The sequence below is a fragment of the Anopheles coluzzii genome, chromosome 3 (genome assembly GCF_943734685.1).
Source record: "Anopheles coluzzii chromosome 3, AcolN3, whole genome shotgun sequence".
Lineage (NCBI taxonomy): Eukaryota > Metazoa > Arthropoda > Insecta > Diptera > Culicidae > Anopheles > Anopheles coluzzii.
Genome location: NC_064671.1, coordinates 75,592,369 through 75,610,913, shown reverse-complemented (window position 1 = coordinate 75,610,913; position 18,545 = coordinate 75,592,369). Strand labels below are relative to the sequence as shown.

The 18,545-nt window shown below is 45.4% G+C and overlaps 1 protein-coding gene across 3 annotated transcripts in view; it reads left to right on the top strand.

The window, feature by feature from the left end:
- The window catches only part of LOC120955076 (Ig-like and fibronectin type-III domain-containing protein 1), a 117,751-nt gene that overhangs the window by 19,190 nt on the left and 80,016 nt on the right, over positions 1-18,545 (top strand). For 2 of the 3 annotated variants that reach the window (XM_040375578.2, XM_040375577.2), the window contains exon 3: positions 2,739-2,877. The exons of the other annotated variant lie outside the window; for it this stretch is intronic. The gene's annotated coding sequence lies outside the window, so the exon portion shown is untranslated. The remainder of the gene's footprint in view (positions 1-2,738; positions 2,878-18,545) is intronic. 3 annotated transcript variants of the gene reach the window in all.

The following is an 18,545-nucleotide window of genomic DNA, read 5'->3' as shown; positions in this document are numbered from 1 at the left end:
TTGACCGGAAGTGATCGTAACACGCGCGGAAGGGTTATGACATCACAGTGGTCTGCAATACGGAGACATCAGCACATACCCACACAAAAAAGCCTCCCCAGACAAAGCCTGACAAAATAAATCACACAAAAACTGTCACAAGGTGAGCTGACCTCAAGTGCTTTTCAGTTTTGCTTGGCCAACATTTCGCTGCCTTTTGTTTTTTTTGTTCATCCCCGCCCAACGGCGATCAAATGCCCAAACCCCGAGCAGGCGTGAAAAATACAGCGCCAAAGCTTTTGTGTCAGTGAACTTTTTCCATGGTGCTGGGTGCGAGAAAGTACTCAAACTCCCGAAAGACGAAGTGCCCAAGCGTTCTGGGACGGCTTTTTCCCTCGCCCGACTGGCCCCGTTTGCCACAGAAAGGAGGACCCGGCGCCCGGCATGGAAACACGAAGATCCTGCGCCCGTAGAAACCAATTAACGTTTGACCTTGTGTTTTACGGTTCGGTTCGGTCGTCCGTGAAGAAAAGAAAAGCGGCGCGATCCCTCCGGCTATTTTCACGCTCACATTACATTGACCGAAACGGCGTGTCAGGTTTTTTTTGTCAGGGATGGGGAGAGAGGCGATCATATTGTCGGGCGAAATGAAACACCTCTTAAAGAACGCAACCGGACTGACACACGCCAAAAAATGGCCCCTGGCAGGCCCCGGGGCCCGCTGGAGCGCGCGTTTTGCGTGCAGTGAAGAAAAACCACTCCTGCAGCAGTGATGCCGGACTGGGCTGGACTCTGCGATGGGGTTTGTTTCATTCTCATCAACCCGAAGCATTTTAATTAAATTAGCATCCAGACAATCGCTTACGGCATTCGCCTGTCAACCTAGCTCTCGAGGGTACTTTTTTTTCCTCTTTGCTCGGCGGTTCGGGAGTTCGCACAATGAGAGGCGAATTTCAGACGGCAGCTTCCCGAGTTTTCCGTCTTTTGCAACGGAGCGAAATGCAGGACAAAGGACGCACGGAAGGGAGAGAGTGTGGTGAAAGTATTTTTTCCCCGCTGTTGCTGAGCTATCCGGGAAATGTTGGTTCGCTTCAGCTTTTCGTTCGCGCATTGTGTTGGGCTTTAGTGCATCGTTTTTTTTCTACTCGCTTTCCGCAGTGTTAGTGTCCCGATGAGCGTTATCCCAACGATGCACACGAGTGCACTTAAATCTGTTCAAGCGCAATGGAACCAGTCAGTCAGTCAGTGGTAGTAGTAGTACGCGGGCGAAGTTGGCTGGTTAGTGTCCCAACCATTCTACGGCTATCATCGTGCCAACCACTCGCCGAACTGCTCCCTGTCCTGGGAGAGCAAACTTTCAGGCCCTCGTCCCTGTTTGGGACGACCCTATCTGCTCACTTGCTCTGAACGTTAACCATAGCTGCAGATCCTTTACGGTTAGTGGCAGAGCAGCTTTCGTCGAGCCATCTCCGCGCCGGAGCTGTTTGGATTGGATTTGTAAACGCGGTGCGTGGTGCGTGGTGCAGCCGGGGCAGGTCGTAATCAACTAGCAAGGATTATCGTTCCCTGCACTTCCCCGGGTGCTCTGGAGCTGGTTTGACTTGTTTTACATTTGCCCCTTTGGCGAAGCGCGTGTGGGGGAGCTCGGCCCCGGGATCGGTTTCGGGAAGAAGTCAGTAAAATGAGTAGTTTTAAGAGTATAAATATGCAAACTTCCACTCGTACTCGAGTGCTAATGGTTTCGCTTTCAGCTGTGCCTTCTGGTTCGAGCTGGTCGGAGTTGTGCTACGGGCATCGGCAGGGTTGGCCCGCTTGTTGGCTTATCGGGATGCAGCTTCCTCTGCCGCGTGCAGCTGGCCGAGCTTATTGTGATTTGGCTGGGTGGTGGTGGTGATGCACTGGCGAAGATGCAGGAATGCATAATTAATTGCTACAATTTAGCCGTTAGTTATCGTTTCATGACCTTCGGTAATGAACGCCCGGGACGCCTTACGGTGTGTACTGGCAGTGCCATTCGGCCAGTCAATACGTTTTACGCCACATCTGCAGACAGTTGTCACCAAGTAATCAGCATGATTCAATTACAGAATCGTCTTTACGTACGGTCGCTAGCTTGATTAACATTTTAATGATAAGGGGATAGTTTGAAATTAAATATTGAGTTAGAAGAAGTTCCTTGTGCGATGCAGAGTATTTAGTTATCTGTTTAGATTATTTATGTATTTATTTATTAATTAATTTATTTCTTTAGGGGATTATTATGTGTCTATTCTGTTCCAGAACGAGTGGGCTTTATTTTAGATATTTTAGTTATTTTTCTTTGAATAATTTGTGTTTATACCTAAACATTTTATTGCAAACCGTCAATACGAACCAAAACCACTGAAATGCAGATGACAGTTGCGCCACCTAGCGGAAATCAATCGCACTAATCATGACTGGAGTGTCAATTCAGCTTAACTAGCCGCTAACATGTTTACATTTTAATCAAAGCAACCATCCACAAGCAAAAGCGTCGTGTTCTGTATCTCTTCATTTATATATGGCAAATATTGTAAAAAAGTGTTCGAAATAGAACAAAAATCTTCAAAAATGGCATCAAAAGTGCGATCGTTTCATTGCATGTGGTTTTTGTGTGTTGATTTACAACCAAAACACAGCAACACCATCATATCCTCCAATGCACGTCTGTACGATTGATTGCCTTCATGACAAAGCTCTTCTTTTTCTAATAATTCCTATTTTCCTTTATTTTGCAGATATATTGGCAAAACTGTTCCGAGTGTGCAGTTGTGACCTGTGTTTTGCTGTGTGGTGCTGCAGTGGTTATAAAATAGTGAAATTATCAATCGAAACCTCCAGCAGCAGCAGCAGCAGCGGGCAGCGGTGTGCTTGGCGGTAAGTGCGACATTTACAACACACGAGCGTATACAACACGCATCAAGGGGCCGGGGGACAAGCCGCACGCTGTCCGCAAGGATGGGAAACAGTAGTAGCAAGGGAAGATTAGCTTTTAGAGCCGTGCTGGATCATCGAATGCTGCCACCGCTGTGGACAGTGCGGTGCGGCAGCTTGATTTATGTCAACGAGCCGAACGATTGCCAAACTCTGGTTTTTTAGAGATTTTTTTTTAACGCGCATCCACACGCATCCGGTGAGGCGATGATTTGTGCACAGCACAGTCAGAGTCGTTTGTCCGGAAGAGCATTTTCCCGACTCCGTTTTTTGTTCGATACTGCCCTTGGAAAGCGCATCAAGTGCAATGATGTCACGTTTTTGTCACGCGCCCGAAAATTGAAAGCACCCAATTGGAAGCAAAGCGTCAATTTTCCAACAGGGCTCTAGTAACTGGTTTAGCGGGTGACAGGGAACATTTCAATTGGAAAAAGTCATGGGGCAAAACAAAAAATGCAACTAGATTTGTTTGTTCAGATTCGGGGACCGGCTTGTAGCAGAAGTTATGTTCATGTGTGTTGGAAGGTGTTTGTTTCGGGATTTTAAAAAAAACACACACACCCATCGATCGAATGACTATTTCAAGGGTTAATTCAAACATTTGCTACATGGTGCAGTCGCCCGTGAGCACCGATGTTGCGTGTTTGTGTGCCTTTTTCCCCATTTTTCCACTCATACGATTCGTTAATTTATGTTCTCGGGACAGGCAGTGCGCGTTCCCGGGCTCATGTTTGATTATTCCATTCAGGCGAGCAGCGAACAAATTGTTCGTTCAATACCGCCGTTTGCTGCCACCGTATTTTGTTGGTGGGCGTATTTTATTTTTATACTACACGGCAAATAATCATAGGCAAAGTGCCGAGCGTATCATTAACTCGTGTCCGAATGAAGCTCCAAACGCGGAGCAAATGACAGAAAAAAAATCGGAACAAAAACGAACGAATTGCAAGAAAAGCCGCGTGGAAATCCGCCGTTGGCAAATGGGGGAAATTTCGGCCCTGTATTTACGCTGCCAAACCTTCCATTCCCTCCTCAGGAGCACACACACGCACACCTCCGTTTGTGTGTATGTGGTTTATGATACTGCGGGATTGCGGCGGCAAAAAGCAATAGACTTTAATTAACGGTCCTAGAATACCGCACTCGTGTGGGGCGACCGCACCACCGCACACGGAACGCAGTGGCACACCGCGGGCGACGATGCCCGGGCAGGGCTTTAGCGCCAGTTAAACCGTACCCGGTGGGATACCCCTCCAAACGGTCGGCCAAATTCCGCTTGAAAGCGAGCGTGATGTGCGTTGCGTTGCGTAGCTTCAGGCAAAGCGCGCCGAGAGGTCGCGAGTAGGCACGCGAATTAAAAATAACACCCTCACCAACTCCCCCCTCCCCCCATTGGTGTACCCTGTGCCCTGTGCCGCAGCGTGATGGAGTGTGAAGCTTACATTTGTTTACATGCTGGAATTGACTGCCCTTATCCCCTCCGTTTTTGTTTTTGTTTCGGCGTTTGGGATATGTTGATGTACCGAACAGAGGCGGGCAATGCACCCCCTATACCGAATTTCCATCCCCTTGTCCATGTTAAAATGTGTATGTGTGTGTGTACGCTTTCCGTTAATGTTGCTTTCTGCTTTCGTGTCATTTTAGCAACAAACGCAGCACGAGCGAGAGAGATAGAGGAGATACACGCACACGCAACGCTAAAACCCTTTTTTACATGAATGGAAATGCAATCATAAATTGGTGAAGCAACGCTTCGTAATCTACCGCCCTCTCCCCCCTACCTGCTGCATTAAAACATAGCACGCTCATTAAATGCTCATGCTGCTCACTCTCACGCACCGCTCCCCCCACCCCAAAGCATTGTACTTATGCACGACGGCACGATTAAAATTATGTAATTACGCGTTTAGCAGTGAACTTGTAAATTAATGAAAATAATCGCATATGTTGGCCGCCTCCCATCGTGGCGCTCACCGGTAGCGCAGCTCTTTTACAATGAATGGATTTGAAATGGGCGCCTGGGAAATGGCTGCGGTGCGTGGTTGACACTATTATCTCTTTTAATATCATTAACAGTGGTTCACTCCACTCCATCCCCTAGCTGCCACCCGCTTGTGGCGGAAGGAAACGTTTGCGAATGGTTCGTTAGACATGCGCTGGCACAAGCTGGAAAGCTTTGTTTTGCTTCAAAACGGTCGTTGGTGCATATGGCCATGTTTTTTTTTTTCTTTTTCTGTTTCGCCCGCGTGTGGGAGTTGTGGTGAGCACACACGTCACATTTCACTGGATGCCCAGACAGGAGCCATCTATTTGTGAAGGTAATATTAATATTCGTACAGCAAACGCAATCTGCTGCCGGATCCGATGTTTGATATGTTTGAATGTTTTGTGTTTGTCTTGCTCTGTGTGTCTCTACTGCCATCCTGTACGGTGCGAAGACTCTTAATCCGCTCGTTGATAACGCGCGTGAGCATATGGGATAGGGAAGAAAACATCAAATCGGATTTTTTCTGTCGACTAACGCTGGAGTATGTTGACTCAGCAGAAGCTCGGATTGCTTGGTTTGTGTACGCGGTTCGGATCGCCGTCTGGTGTCTAAAAATACATTACAAACACGCGCGGTTCGCGCGCGCCTGCTCGCGATACAGTCTGTTTGCGTGTTTAAGCCATCGATCGAGCAAAGATGGCAAAAGATGATCTAACAAAAACATATCGTGTGTGTGTTTGTGTGTGTGTGTGCTAAACGCATCCGAAGGTCACCGTCGGTCGATGGCTGGATGGTTGGTATAAAGCACAAAAACCTGCACGACCCCGGGGAAGGGATAATTATGAGGTGGTGGGGTGTTGGCCAACCCTCAACGCCGCCACTCCTTTCGGGAGTTTCGATTCGCACGATCTTTGAATTACGGAATGATGACTTTTGACAAGTACTACTCGCGCTACTCGCTCATTCCCATTCCCAATAAATGTAGGTTTCGGTTGCACGAGACGGATTTCCGTCTGGATCGTTCTAGATGTGGGTTCCAATTCCGCCACGGGAGAGACGAAGCATCGGTGTCATCAATCCGTCGTCTGCATATTCGTTTTGGGAAAGGGAATTATCGCAAATCATTCGTTAGCATGTCGGGAGATATCCGTTCGGAAGGCTTTGGAAGGCAATTACGATTCGTTTCATGACATTTGAGAGGTTTTACAACACCGGCAAAGCGAATCAATGTCGAATTGTTTTGCAGAGGAGGAGCATTAGACATAGACAATAGCATTAACTTGCCCTGGAATTGTTGATCTTTACCAACAAAGTCTATCTATTGGGCGCAATAGATGTTAACGTAGATGTTAATAGAATAACGTTTTTGCTTGCATGTAGGAAAATAAATACTAAATGAGATAATTCCGTGAACATCCTTTGGAAGGTAACTATTTAAGCTTAATTGCAAAAATAAATCCTCGACCTTGCGAGCTGCCTGTTGTCAGTTATCTGTGAATTTTCGCCATAGCGGACGAAAACATGCGTGAAGGCATGTTTTAAGATCTAGCTTCGATTTTTATCAATTCTTCCTCAGTTTTCGCTAAAATATTGTTGGAGTAGATCTTTTAGAATATGTTGGTTCAGGAAAATTCGATGTTTTACCGGTTTGCGGACTATGATGTCATATCGAAATTCCGCCGAAATTCGCCTAAAATTGAGGCCTAAATCGTATTGAGTTTTGGCGTCATTTGCTTGCCGCTGCGAAGGCAGTGGACACAATTTCTGCTTCCTGATATGTTTGTTCATGTTTCCCAGGTACTATTTCACTCTATGGCCAGTTGCATTGACCTCCAAGCCAAGCTATCGCACCAATGTAGCCACTTGTCCCTCGGTCTTTGGGCCTCAAGTCGCTCAGGGTCGTCGGTCATTCGGAACTAGGCTTACTTTAGTTGCTCTGATTGTTGTCTAAGAGTGCCACGATGTTGTAGATACTGGAACAGGCTTATACGACTTCTACAAAGTGTCCACAAAGGACACGCACGCTTCTAAACAAAAATACTTCAGATTTTTGGCCATCACGGTTAAACTGGGATACTCTTATTGATAGTGCAATTAACGTTTTGTTAGTGTGGGTTTAGATAAACCCAAAGAAAATCGAGAATTTTTGTCTATTTTTTGAATGCAAACGTTACTTTACGAATGAAAAGGTTCACCCTAACTACCATCAGAGCAATGCGTAATATCCCTATAATCCATGTGGTCTTGGTTACCATTCATTCATTTGCTGCCGAAAGGACTTGTATCACTCCATCCGCTCCCGAAAGCACAACAAAAATCCCCCGTCAACTAGTGGAAAACTTTCTCGTTAGAAACCCATTGCAAAGCACTAAAAACGTAAACTCCATGCTTTTTTGGGGCACAAACGATGATGGTCTGGCGCAGTAAACGAAGCGCGGAGTCTTCATTTTATGTGCTTCCCCTGCCCACCCCGGTGTCTGTTTCTTTATCCAACACGGCACAGCAAATATGCTCTCTGCTCCTTTCATATCGCTGCACACGCTGTGGATTCCGTTGACATTCCGCACTATTGGAAGTGACTCGTCCTCGTCATGCCGGCACAGAAAGCACATAAAGCTCCTGTCGGGCTGTACACTGTAGTGTAGTGTACTGTCATTGCCGAGTTGGCCACCGTGAAATCCACCTTTCCTGAGAGGGAGGGGGCCTCCCTTCATTCCACGAATCGAGCGGCGCCGTCTTCGTGATAGTCGCCCATAAAAATCTGTGTCTACGCAATAAACGGTTTAGACTTGATGGCAATGTGTACAGTTGGCAAGAATTTGGCTACAATCCGAGCCGAGCGAAACGCAAAAACCGATTTGTGCAACAGCCGCAGCATTGGGTGGCAAACATGGGACAGTGTGGTAGTAGAAGTTTATATTGACATCACTTCGGTTCGCTCTTTGCATTGCGGTTGGTGTTAGGACGCAAGAGAGGACCACTGCCGTTTGGGTAGCATTTCGATAGGGCGGGATACGGTACGGCAGCAATTTTTATGCAAATTTTACTGTCAATGTTTATCTATTTCAATTGCAGTTGTTGAAGCTGGGGTGGAAAGGTGGCTTGCTAGCTGTGTCGATTCATTTGCTGATTGAATTTTTCGTGGGCTTAAAATGGGCTTTAAATGGGCGCTATTAAGGTGTAGCGTCTTTTCTGATTGGGGCAAATGCTTGCTGATTGGCTCTTTGGATGCAAATGCTTTAAAATTTCAAATTGTATATGTTTGTTTTTTGATTATTTTCTTATTATGGTGGAAATTAAACGCAATTGTTAAAGTTTATTTCTACCATTTTAGGAGCATCACAAATACTGGTTAAAGGACAATTTTCGCCTTTGCTAAAATTAACCGTCATCGCGTAGTACTACTGCCCTCTAAAATGACTCTCCCCGACAAAACGCCCCCAAAACCATTCTACCGTGTTAACTGATGATGATTGTAAAGTTTATTATTATTATTGGAACACAAACCCGCCATTCTCGGCCCTGAATGAAGATCCCGTCGGTCCCATTAACCGGGCCGGTTTCCATCAAAACCTGCACTCCCCGACAACACGGCAATAAATGCCTGCTGATCATTAATTTTTATCCTCCCATCGTCGAGGGTGTCTTTCTTTTTCTGTTTTTGTTGTCCCCCCGTGGCAAAAAAAACACACAGGGGAGGCGGGGAATGGCCGCTGTACAGCCCTCCCTCCTGCAAGCCGCGGGCGCACGTAAAACTCATTGACCTGTAGGGAACCATTTGGTGGAAAATCGAAAAATCAATTCCATTTCCTCCCTATTCCTCTCGTTGCTCCATCGTACAGCAACATGCCCCTTTCGGTTGGCAAGAGGAAGGGGAGGTGAGAAACAGCGTGCAAGCAAATGAGTCATGGTGTGAATTGCGCCCGGGATAAGAATTTACGATCGATTTTCACGCCGAAATGGATTTATTTACTGAGTGGCGGTGATTAATGTTCAAATGGAATTAATCCTTTCGATCATCGGCAAACCAGGGCTGGATTCTCATTTCGGCACCCAACCCCCCCACCGTTCTGCTCGGGAGCCGTGTGGCGCTCCTGTTGAGTGCGGGTGAGCAGTAGAAACAAAAAACAATAAAAAATGCTTCGAACACCCGTGGAATCACTAAATTACACTCGGAAAATATGCCCCCTCCCCCGTCAAGGGGAGGAGGGAGGGAAGTGGAAGGCAAGGGTGGTCGAATGGAGGGAAATGGTTCATAATTTCGCTGCCCGATTACAGGTTAGCGAAATTAAAATGCAAATTATGTTGGCGCCAACTATTTATGAAGTTGCAAATTAAAATCATTTGGTAGTAAAATAATTTTATGCGTTCGCACCTGCCAGGTGCAGGCGGTGGCTGTGGGTGTTTGTGTCAGTTTATGGATATTTGCCGAATGGATTGGAGGTTTTACGGTTAATGCGGTGAAGCACTTTTTGGATGCGTCCATTATTTATGGGACTGAAAAACTTTGGCGGACCAATTAGACAAAAATCAGTCGCAACGGTGGGTTTAAATTAAGTTTTTTTTTGTTTGTTTATTTAATGTGAAAAAGTGTTTGTAGGTTTATTGTTTATCTGTTTATTTATTTATTAAATTATTTAATTTTTTATTTTTTTACTATTATTTATTTTTTGTTTTAAATATTGTGCTAAACACGTTGTTGACAAGGGACATGGAAGAAACTGGAAGCGAAATTCTCCAACTAACTTATACTCTTTTCTTGTTGGATTGATAGATTCGTTTACCTGATTGGAAAACCGTATCAGATTATTTGCAATAGTTTGAACTTTAAATTGATTAATATTTATTTCAAATTATTCACATCTGTGGCATATTTGAACTACAAATGGTTCATTTTCAAAAGAGTGTTTTAAACAAATTATAGGAAAAAGTCAAACTGTAAAACAATGAATTAAAAAAATTATAATTAAAATTTTGAATGAAGTTTACATGATTACAAGACTCGTTTTAATAAAATCAATTAGCCAACAATCTATGTAGATAATCAAAAATACATTAAAACGTGCAGTATTTGTAGGGAATAAACTAAACTCTAAACTAAATTATTAAGAGAATCTTCTTTAAAATCTGCACAATCTTATTTGCGCACCTAGTAATTTTACAGGAATTAACATAAAAGAAAACCATTACCAACCCTCCACAAATGGTACCAGCTTCGTTGAAATAGAAAAATAAGTGATAAAAAATCCGATATTCTCTGCCATCTCCTGGTACAACAAAATCCGGCGTTGATAGATAAACTAGGTTATAGGTGGCTTAGCCGAACGGCCGGAAAGGGGCTACGGCTGTTTGATTACGTTGCCCGTACGAGGCTAAACAACCAAAACCGAGCTCTTCTGCGTCTTCACACCCGCCAAGTGCTTTTTGTGTAGAACAGAGCCTCACTTCGGAGGGAGGGAGGAGGAGAAAACGGGAAAAAGTAATAAAATTCGATCCCTTCAAGGGTTCGCTCGCTAGTGCGCCAAAAAAGCTAATCGCCAAAAGGGTCGACACCCAATCTATATTCAATCATTTCTGCTCATTTCGAAGTCAACAACTGGCAGCAGCAACAGCACCTCAAACAGCGCAAAAACCCCATTTCCCTTGGCAAACTCTTCTTCACACCCTGGCACTACAGGGCCGCCCCGAGTGTCTACTTTCGCTTCCCTACCTTCTACTGCCGCAAACGCATCATCCTTGCCATTTCACTAGATTATCGCTGACATGAAAGATGCCCCTATCTACCACACCGTGACAATTGTTTGCATATCGCTTCCCCAGCTCCATCATCACCCAGCTCGCAAGAAGAACGCACCGAGAACGCAAACATAGTCGTCGTCGTCGTTGTCGTCGCCTTGCGAAGAGGCGCAGAGGCGACACGGCCACTAAAAGGTCCCGAGTGGGTCGTGAAATTTGTTACCCCGCACGATAAGGGTTTACGAGCGCGCGCTTTCCGCCTGGTCCACCCGCGCCGGCGGATGCTGCAGGCTGCTGCGTGAGAGATCGAAAGCCGCCACCGCCTGAGAACGGTGTCAGTTTTCTAGCTGAGAATCTATTGTTACCTGTAAATTAATTGGCTGTAAAAAGGTGGTGGCCTATTGCTTGGTAGGGATTTCTTTTTTGCGTTTGCTTCTTTTCCTTGTGGCTTCAGCTGCGTTTTCTAGGGCGTAGGTGCTTTGAGAAGCGACGATTTAACGACAAAACCATTACAACAAACGCGCCAGCACACGTCCAAGACGTCGCCAAATGGGGGACAGGTGCGCTGACAGGTTGCGGCCGCGCCTTCCTCTTCGTCGGATGGCTTGATGGATGGCTTGTTGACTATGGGCCGTATTTAATAATGAGAAATTATCAATCATTCTTCGCCTTTGCCGCAGCATATTCTCGTTTTGCAGTTGGGTGAGATATGAGAGACGTTAGGCTCACGTTTCTTGGAGAATCGTTTCAGTGTTTTTTTTGGCCGTAGCTTTAAAGCTCATGCCGTAGGGTCGGGTTCTGTAGCTTTAAAGCACGTGCCAGTGGTCGATTGGGGACTTGAGGATAGCAAACGGTGTCATTAATTGGAGCATTCCAAGCCCATGAAATGGTAGCACAATGTGTTTTACTGACAGGAAGTAGAGATCAGCATCATTTTGTGCCGTTGATTGATTTATGTTGCTAACAGTAAATTCCAACCGTAGTATTTACTGTTTGAGGGTTTGGGAATGTGGACAGCATCGTTAATTTTTTGTGTAAATTGTACTGCTTTTGAATCGTGTTAAAGGTTTGTTATATCGTACAGTCCTGTTAAAAATCAAGCCATGTCCCTTGTGGATAACTTCCTTGCTTATCTTTCGAGACACATATTAAAGTGACGGATGTTCCTATATAGAGTAGGTTTTTGGGAATAAAATAATTCTTGTTTCGTAGACGTGGTTTAGGATTTACAACCATTTTGCAGTCTTGATATGCTAAGGAAGTGTCCGAAACCGGTCACAGTATCGCGCCTTCGTCTACCATTCTGTTATCTTAATCTTATCATTCTGTTCTTCTCATTAAGATTATAGTTGAATAAAAGAAGAGAAATGTAATGCGTCGCTGATTTATGCTGATAATGAATTGACGAAGGGCATTATTATTATAAATGATACTAATTGGACACACAAGAATGGATTCAGCTTAATTTTTGAAGCACGGTTAGATTTCGTTTTGGGTATTTTGGGGGCAGCAAATATTCATGTGCCCAAGACTAGTTCAGCATCATAATGAGCCATTAATCTGTACTTATCAGACGTGATCTTCATCACCCTTTCATCAGGTATCTTTAAGATGTGATTTGATTCGTCATCCTAACAAATGTGGCTGTAAAGTTGCTTAGTACATTTAGGTACATCCAGTCTGTAGAACCTCGTTTTCAATGGTAATTGTGCTCAAGTTCCAGAATGGTCAAGCTACAATGATTTTTTTGACTGCAAAAAGATATCACCAGCCTAAAAGGCTTTTTTCTGTAGATCATAAGCTAGACAAATCTGAGATCGTGGCATTATGCATAAAAACTCTATTCCTCAAATCCCCAGTACAAAACTCAAAATGTAACTGTTGGACCGGTGGATGAGTTCATTCAGCTTTAAATTTTCTACAAAATTTTGGTCCACGTCAAGAATATGTTTTCTTTGCTTTCACAAAGTGATTTTCATAATTTCCAATTCCTAATTCCATGGTAATCTTATGCAAAGTCACGATCAGAACAAACATCTACTCTTAGTAGCAATGAATTGTAAAGCAAGATATCAATGTCAAGTGACAATTTCACTGTCAAGCAAATTTAAGCAACTCAAGGACACCTGGAAAAGAACCTTTGCACCATCCACAATATTCATGGTTGGCATATGAATATCAATAATACAGCAGCAGCGCAACAGTGGCAGGACGTCGCCGTTACCAGCCCCGTCTCAAGCATCTTGCATTTATTGCTTTTCCTTTTCTGAGAACCACGCTTCACTGAATCAATATTTGCCTCTAAATATTACATGACGAAGGGAATTTTCGCTCATATTTGTGTTTCAGCGTTTTCTTTTCCCACCTGCTGTCAAAAGAAAAGCAAAACCTCCCGACTTAAACCGAAGGTAAATCCCCGGCTCCCCCCCCCCCCCCCCGCATCTTTGCCGGCATCAGGTGCCGGAAAGGATTGGCATTCGGGCGGATATGGTTTGCAGCAGTGCTCCAGCACTCCCCATCCGCCGGCGGGGATTTACAGGTTCGCCTTGTCTTAAAACGCCTATATTTGGGCGTGTACACTTCAGCACACCACGCGTGATTACGTTTGGTCGGTTGCGTATCCAAGAAGAAGTGGTTTATCTGGTTTTCCTCGTTTCCGGAAAATTTCTCGTTCCAAATTGGCCGTCGGTGTGTGTGGGCCGGTAGGCGCGGGATTACAGACGAATCAATATTGATAAATTGATTTGCAATTGATTTTGCGCCCGGGGGTAAACGTGTCGGTAGCACGGACAAGGACCAATGGCTGGGGAAGATTTCTTTGAGTTGGATTTATTTCTTTAAATGATTCTTTGAAGCACGTGGCTTGTGATACTCTTTGACTTCATTTCATCATATCATGTTTGTAGTATGCCACATTTACCGAGCAATACAAATTTCTTTGTATTGTATTGGATTAGTGTCACGTGTGCGTCAATTCAAAGTATAGTGATACTGACACCCACCAGTAAATGCAGGAACTTATTTGGATGATGACTGTTGAAATTAAAAGCAAACATTCATAAATGTGTACCACAAATGAACTGAAGCAGCTGTGCTTGCAAGACATGATTGCAATGAGAACGTAATAAACGCCGTATGATTCAATGCCACTACGAGCTTCTCGTACACTTGCCACTTTGTATTGGAAAATTGATCAGAAATTGTAGGAAATCAATCATTTTGCTCAAAGTACAATTTATACCACGACCCAGACGGCTGCAGCTAGCAAAACCACGAACTCAATCAATACTCAAACGTAAAATAATCATCCCCGGTGTGTGCAATCACATTTCTTGGCAGTGCGAAACAACCGAGCCTCCTTCGCCATTACTCCGTATGACTTGAATCGGAGCCCTCGTGTCCAACCGGCTGATGGAAAACGATCAATCGAATAATTTCCTCTTCGGCTACTGGCCTTTGGCGTTGAGCCAAGCGTTTGCCGTGTCCGGTGAGTGCAACAAATTAATGTAAGCAGTCCATTAACCGAATCCGGTGCATTCATCCCCTCCCGCTGTGGAGTAGTGTAAACCGTAGGAGCGCGTCGAAGATTTTCCACTCCACGCCATTGCGGGCGAGCGCGCAGTGCCTTGATTTTCACGACTATTTACTTAGATACGGGAGGGAATGAGTTGGGAGTAATCGTGAAGTGAGGAAAGCAAACGACGGCCAACGGCGTCGATCTATGGTGAATTCAACGCACTGGCACTGCTTCACTGCTTCGGCCATTGAACGATTGCATTGCGCTGCAGTCCACGCGGGGCCGACTTCGATCAACGTCTTCAACTCCAATAATTCCAGCAACCCATGGAGCGGAGCAGTTACTCGCGAAGAAGATGGTTTTACGTCTACTAAATCCATCTACGGCGCACCCGTGCTCTCTTCTGCTGGTGCGCTGCTGAGGTCCACCACAGATAGCAGCAATGTGTGAGCAGGTTGCGTAACGTGCGCCAGCGCGCCCGTCTGCAAGACCAAAATCTTTAGCCACAGGTTTCGCCTATTAGGACATCTGGAAATCTATTCGGAACAGATCCGCAGAGGTGCAGCACCGTACGGCTCAGTAAAGCACATCTCATTCGGTAAATGTGGCAGTATCGGAAGGGTGGAGGTTCAATTTACGTGGTGCCACTTTTCACAATCCAGTACCATCCGGTGACAAATGGTTTTACACCTTGCGAGATGGACAGTGAATCTGACCGTGACCCAGAACGCAACGGCGGACAGGCAGGGCAGACATTGCTGTGTAGACCCTTTTGATGGAGGGGTTGGGTTCGTCGCAGAACGTAATGCGGGCGGATGGACAACATGTGCCGCTAGGGCCCGTGTATGTGGTACCGTGTGGAGATGCCTTACTGGGCGGTACACACACACACACACACACACGCACTGACCGCACAAGGCAAAAAGCCGTGGAACGACCCAGCCGTGTGTGGGGCAGGTCAGCAGGTCTTGGAAAACAGCCAGCGTCTTTGTACGGTGGTGGTGCAAGCACGCGCGAGAGCGCGATACTGTTTACGGTGTTTTTAGATCCACGTGATGAGATGCAGCAGCTGAAGATGATCGTGTTGCGCGCGCTTGAAGATGGTCACCATCAGCCCCAGTTAGGCGAGGAGATGAGAGCCTTGAGAGGGCCTGTGAGGTTAATGTTTGTGTTGACTTGTTTTGGAGTAAAATTAATTTGACTCGACAGACACAACTGGTTCAATCTAGTAAGTTCCAGCGTTTCTTGCGATTAGTTTTTGTACGATTTAGTTTTCTATTTAGCTTTGTTACTACATGTATTAGCTTAAGAGATCTTTTTACTGGCTTTGACGGATGATGATCCGGATCGGGATGAGACTTTGTCCACAACCGGTGGTGTGCTAGATCTTACACATTGCCAAGGCGTCACGAGGCCCTACTCTGGTACCTGCCGCTAAATTTGAAGTAGGTTGTGCTTTTTTGTTGAATGATTTATAAAGCTGCCAGTTACAACTATCATTTATCACTTCTTTTTACGTTAATATAGATCTTTAATACATTATTCTAGTATTTTGATGTTTTTATTTGGAATAAAATTATTTTTTTTATCCTGCCGTGAAGTGATTGCTTATCTTTTAGAATGTGCTTGAATTCAAGCAAAATAATACCTTTAGGCCACGACAGTTGTCCTTTCACATAATAATTTTATGCAAATTCAGTGAAATTCGGGCACAACTTATCATTTGTATGTGGTATGTTTACCATTATACCACTATAGTTACAGAAAACAGACGTATGCAAAGTGGTAGTAGTGAACAGAGGACGCATGAAAATAGTATACTGTTATCTTTTTATTTACAAATATAACTTAACTTAAACTCATTTCACACGAATGTTTTACAAAAAAAGAACAAAAATCTGCAAATTTGCCTGATAGTTGATTCGATTAACCGATTTCTTCCCAGAATTCAAATATCTCCTTTCATAAAACTGTGAATTTATAACAAAAACTATTCTTGGTAACAATTGGCATCACTACATCTATCCTATGAATATGTTTCTGTTGCTAATATTAAGCAATCATGATGTATAATTTAAATACCCGAATCTGAGTAGAAAGTCTGAGTAGAAAAAGGTGTCTTCCTTTCCTTCGGGCAATAGTTAGTGCATTGCATTCCCTTACCCCTTTCATCCACGGAGGAAGACGAGAAAACTTGTCTATAAATTCTACCCGTACAATATGTCTTGCACGAAAGGAAATGTACCCAACATCTGTACAGTGTACAGTCGCTTTCCCACACGATGGCCTAAGTCTCGCTCTCTCTCTCTCTCTCTCCATATGATACATTTGTCACACTATTCGCATAGTATTGTCCGTCCTATTCCCCGGGTGTACGGTATAGTCCCCGTGTTACGCATTGTAACTCAAAGCCACCATATTATACATCGTAATGCATATTTATGTTAATGTTTTCCGGTGGCAACATAAAAATGACAAATGTCGCAAAGTTGCCGCTGCTGCTGCGGCGTGCTTCGGCACATCGAAAAGTTTTAGCGAAACCTATTCGCCGGTTAGCCTGTGTAGACAAGCACGGTACGTGTAACGCCGATGCAACTGGCAGCCGCCACCGCAATTCGATTGGTGGATTTTCCGAATTTCCAGTGGCAGAAAACTCATTTGCGAGGCTGTCATTCAGCGAGCCACGATCGATTAGCTACGGCGATAGAACGGCGTCGGTTGCAAGAAATTAACTTTTCGCCCCGGGAACGAACGATTCCGCCGAATGCAGCGCGCGAATGCATCGATTTGAATTTCGCTCCGAAATGCTGAATGTGCCAGCCCGCAGTAGGGGGATGGGATGTGCACGAGTGCGCGATACCAGGTCGGAAAGTCATTTCAGTGAATAATTCATTCGCAGTTTCCATCAAAGGGACAGGATCGGAGACGGGATGAAAATTGCCACCGTAGCTCACCGCGTTCCCTCCTTGTCCGTTCGTCCCGCGTTCGTCCAACGATTGGAGCAGCTGAAAATGATGGTTACCAACCTGGCTGCTACTGCTGGAGCTGGTGCAGTCGGTGGCAGTGGTCGTGTAACGAATTGTAATGGTTCACAGTGGAGATGTTGCTGCCGAGATGTCGATGCTGGTACCGCACACCGCACCTGAGCAGCATGCTACAAGAGTACAGCACTCTCTCGCAGTACCCCGCCATAAGACAAAGCAACCGATACGTCGAGTTGCTGCAAATTGCTTCATGAATTTGTCATACATTAGCATCTCAGAACCGCAGATCCCGTGGCAGGGCGGGAGGTTCTCCGTTCGGAACCTTCAGGCGCTGTGCTGTGCACGAGGCAGATCATCGCACAGAAGGATATGCGGCGCGAGCGCAGAGCAAAAAACAGAGGGAATCCATCTCGAAACCGTCGTCTCGGGAGATTTTAAATCCAATTCCGAGCGCGCTGTGCTGGCACGTCGTGCCAAATTGTGCCATTGTGTGTGTGTGTGTGAAGCGTTATTTATTGGAAGCTTTGTGACATGAGATGGGCTCATGTTTTCTTTATCGGGAGGGGATGGGTTTTTTTGGGGTGCGGCGTGGAACCAATGTTTCACCTGGTGGCTGTCACAGTTTCAATTTGTAGTTTGCTTATTGGTGAGACATGCTCAATTCAAATGTACTAAGAACGCGTTGAATAATTGAAATCTTGTTCAGGTTTCGTTAAGCTGTTGTACAGAATACCAGTTCAATGAAAGTACAAAATAATACAAAATTTAAGAATACACAACCAGCGTTGAGCAGCCGACGACTCACAATCTACTGGGATGTGTGCGTTGGAGGAGTAGCGCAACAACACCAAGAGTCAACATCTGTATTTAGCATTGAACACAGCAACCTAAACCGCTTTTTCTTCCCCACCCTCCTGTACTAGGCAGACCCATTTAGTACGTCAGCCCCTTCAGTGACCCATTCTCGTGCAGCACACACGCGCTCTAGAGCCTTCCGTCGGTCGCGCACCGGCCTCCCAAGCTCCCAACAGACTAGGTCAACATATGAGCGCGGATGTCCAACCTGCTGCGAAGAGGGGGGGAAGGCCGCCAACGGCGCACGGTTGCGGTACTACCGTTTTCAAGGGCAACCAGTTTCAGCTGGCAAGACGACAAGCTGATCTCAAGTACGTTTTCGACTTGCAGCGGCGGCGCACGGGGTAGTGCATGACGCGTCCCCAGTGTGCAGTGGAGGTTGGGGGGGGGGGGGGCGTTCGCTCGTGACAAGAAGGTTTTCGAGCGGCGGTTCTTACGGCGGCGCACTATTGCACTGGCGCAAGATTTATGTTTCGTATATCGCTAAAATGGGAGTAAAGTGGAGCTCAGCACTTGTTTGTTTGGGTGAGGA